Source organism: Nannospalax galili, unplaced genomic scaffold (genome assembly GCF_000622305.1).
Source record: "Nannospalax galili isolate Female #2095 unplaced genomic scaffold, S.galili_v1.0 scaffold120, whole genome shotgun sequence".
Taxonomy (NCBI): Eukaryota; Metazoa; Chordata; class Mammalia; order Rodentia; family Spalacidae; genus Nannospalax; species Nannospalax galili.
This window is the reverse complement of record NW_008350324.1, coordinates 5,270,389-5,274,489: the sequence shown is the minus strand read 5'-3', so window position 1 is coordinate 5,274,489 and position 4,101 is coordinate 5,270,389.

Below are 4,101 nucleotides of genomic sequence, written 5' to 3'. Positions count from 1 at the left end.
ACACACACACACACACACACACACACACACACACACACACACAATGATACTGCAACTTTAGGTAACATCCGAATCCTGGGGAAAACTAGAGTTCCTGGACTTCTACTTCCAGAGATTCTGACTCACTTCTTGAACCACCTTATTTATATTTTTTAATATTTTATTTTATTTTTATTAAATATTTTATTTATTATTTTTATTTTGTGTGTATGAGTGTATCGCCTGCATGTATGTGAATGCACCTGTGTCATGCAATGCTGCAGAGGTCAGAAGGCGGCTTTGAATTCCTCAGGAACTGGAGTTAAGGAAGGTTCGTAGCCTCCATGTGGGTGCTGGGAATTGAACCTGGGTCCTCTGCAAGAGCAGTCAGTGCTCTTAACTGTTGAGCCATCTCTCCAGCCCTTTGTTTATTATTTTTTGTGTGTATAAGTGTACTGCCCTGCATGTGTGCAAGTGCACCTGGAGGTCAGAAGAGGGTGGAGGTCAGATGACGGTGTCAGATCCCCTGTAATTATAGTTATAGACAGTTGTCAACTGCCATGTGGGTGCTGGGAATTGAACCTGGGTCCTCTGCAAGAGCAGCCAGTGCTCTTAACCACTGAGCCATCTCTCCAGCCCCAAACCTACTCTATTTAGTTACATATGTATTTAGTTATACCTGATAGGTTTTTTTTGAGACAAAGTCTTTTTTAAAAAATATTTTCTCGGCGGGATATGGTGGTGAATGCCTTTAATCCCAGCACTTGGAAAGCAGAGGCAGGTGGATCTCTCTGAGTTTGAGGCCAGCCTGGTCTACCTAGTGAGTTCCAGGAAAGCTGGGACTACAGGGAAACCCTGGCTCAAAAAAAACCCAGAAAAAAATATATATACATATCTATCTATCTATCTATCTATCTATCTATCTATCTATCTATCTATCTATATTTCTAGTGTGGTGGCTCACTACTTTAGTCTCAGCACTTGGGAGCCAGAGGCAGGCGGATCTCTGTGAGTTCAAGGCCAGCCTGGTCTACATATCGAGCTCCAGGCCAACTGAGGTTACAAAGAAACCCTATCTCAAAAAGACCAAAAAAATTATTTTTATTTTATGTGTATGCCCACAGAGACCAGAAAAGGGTGTTGAATCCTCTGGAATTGGAGTTACAGATGACCGTTAGCCATCATGTAGATGCTGGGAATTGAACCTGGGTCCTCTGGAAGAACAGCAAGTGTTCTTTTTTTTTTTGTTTTTTTTTTTTTTTTGTTTTTTTTTTTTGTTTGTTTTTTTTTTAGTGTGGAACTTTGTTGTGTAGTTAAGGATGACCTTAGGTAACTGATCCCCCTGTCTCCACCTCCTGAGTGTTGGGATTACAGGTGTGTGCCCACATACCCAGCCCCCTTTATTTTTCCATATTTTGTTGTTCTTTGACAATATCCTAAAAGTGAAATTGATAGGTCATAAAGGAAACTTATGTTTACCATTTTAAGAAACTTTCAAGAGAGGGGCTGGAGAGATGGTTCAGCAGTTAAAAGCACTGGCTGCTCTTGCAAAGGACCCAGGTTCAGTTTCCAGCACCTACATGGTGCCTAACAACTGACTGCAACTCCAGTTCCAGGGGATCTGACACCTTCTGACCTCTCTGGGCATTGCTGCAAGACATGGGTGCATTTACATACATGCAGGCAATACACTTACATAAATAAGATAAAAATAAAAATAAAATATTTTTATAAAGAAATTTTTCAGGGGCTGGAGAGATGGCTCAGCGGTTAAGAGCACTGACTGCTCTTGCAGAGAACCCGGGTTTGATTCCCAGCATCCACATGGCTGCTACGAACCGTCCTTAACTCCAGTTCCAGGGGAATCCAAAGCCGCCTTCTGACCTCCGTGGCATCGCATGACACGGGTGCACTCACATACATGCAGGCAATACACTCATACACATTAAAATAAAAATAATGAATAAAAGCCAGGCGTGATGGCTCATGCCTTTAATCCCAGCACTCGGGAGGCAGAGGCAGGCAGATCTGTGAGTTCTTTGATATATCACAGTGAAAGATTTATCGTCCTCTTTTTTTTTTTTTTTTTTTTTTTTAAAAAAAAAAAAAAAAAAAAAAAAAAAAAAGAAGAAGAAGCTTTTTCAAGGCTAGCAGGATGGCTCAGTGGGTAAATAGCTCAGTGATTAAGAGCTTGTACTGCATTTGCAGAGGACTGGTGTTCAGAGCCTAGCACCCATGTTAGTCAGCTTACAATGGTCTGTTAGCTTGCGCTCCAAGGTATCTAATGCCCTCTTGTGGCCTTCAAGATATCTGCATTCATGTACACACACACACACACACACACACACACACACACACACTTAAAAATAGGGGCTAGAGAGATGGTTCAGTAGTTAAGAACACTGACTGCTTCTGCAGAAGACCTGGGCTCAGTTGCCAGCACACATGGTGGGGTTAAGAATTTGTAATGCCAGTTCCGGGTGATCCAATGCCCTGTTCTGGCTTCCATGGGTATTGCACACACACAGATGCACTCACATGCAGGCCAAACACTCATATACATAAATAATTAATTAAAATGTAATCAATCTTGCCCAGAAAGGTGGCACACACCTTTACTCCCACCACTGGATCTCTGTGAGTTTGAAGCTAGCCTGTTCTACATTTTGAGTCCCAGGCCAGCCAGGGCTACATAGTGAGACAGTAAGCAAACACAGGAGCTGGAGAGATTGCTCAGCAGTTAAGACCAAGAGCTTGGTCTTTGAAGAGGACCCAGGTTCAGTTTTCAGCACCCACATAGCAGCTAACAACTATTCATAACTCCAGTCCCAGGGGAATCTCATGCCCCTTTCTGGCCTTGGCAGGCATTGCATGTGTATGGTGTACTTAGATACAAGCAGGCAAAACACTAGTACACATAAAATAAAAATAAATTATAAAAAAATAAGCAAATGAAATAAAATAAATCTCTTTTAAAAAGTGTCCATGCCAGGCATGGTGGTACACACCTTTAATCCTAGCACTTGGGAGGCAGAGCCAGGCAGATCTCTGTGAGATTGAGGCCAGCCTGGTCTGCAGAGGGAGTTACAGACTAGCTAGGGCTACAGGGAGACACTATTTCAAAAAAAAATTTTAAGTGTCCAATACTTGACTAAAAGTGGGATGGGGATCGCGAGTTGACTCTCTACTTCCGTACTGTGTCTGTCTCCTTTGCTCTTTGGGACAGATCTCTGCTCAACTCTGCACAGAGACATGTAGGGCAGTGGTGGTCTAAGACTGATTTGTCCTAAGCTTCCTAATCTCCATCCTTTTCAAAGCCAAAAGCATTAAGATAAGAGTAACTAATATATTTTCAAGATTTACAGAGATCATGACCCATATGAACCAAAGACTAGGTTTCACAACCTAGTCTTGGACCAAGAGAAAATACCTAGAAGGCTCTAGCCGTCAATCTTTTCCTAATCTAAGCTTGTATCCACCCCCCGTGCCTAAGGATAAAAGGAACTTGAAACTCATACTGAATTAAGATGGATTTTCCCCCCAACACGAAAGCCTGACATCTGGTTTGGCTAGCATTCCACATCTTTCTCTTTGCACCATTAATTTGTCCTCAGTTCATTCTGCCCCTTCTCCAGCAGCAGGGAAATGGACTTGGGTTTTGTAGCACTGATGTACAGTAAAGTGACAAGGTGACTGACTATAAATGAGCCTGTGTGATTATTTCAAGAAGTGGAACATGGGATACACACCTAAACTCCCAGCACTAGGGAGGCTGAGGCAAGAGGATCCTGAGTTTGAGGTTTCTGTGGACTAGCTAGATAGTGAGAGCCTGTCTCAGAGAAAGACAACAGACAAATGGACAGACAAAATGATACGTTTGAGCTGATATGTTTAACCAGATTTAAACATTATACAGTATATCAAAATATCACATAGTACCCTATTAATATGTATAATTTTATGTCTTATGTGTCCATTTTTCATTTGTTTACTTCTTTTGTCTGTGTGTTTGTGTATTTGTGTGTGGGTACTCCTTCTACCATGTAGGTTCTGGTTAGGTCTTCAGACTTGGCTGCAAGCCCTTTGCTTGATAAATCATCTTGTCAGCTCCTACTTAAAAAA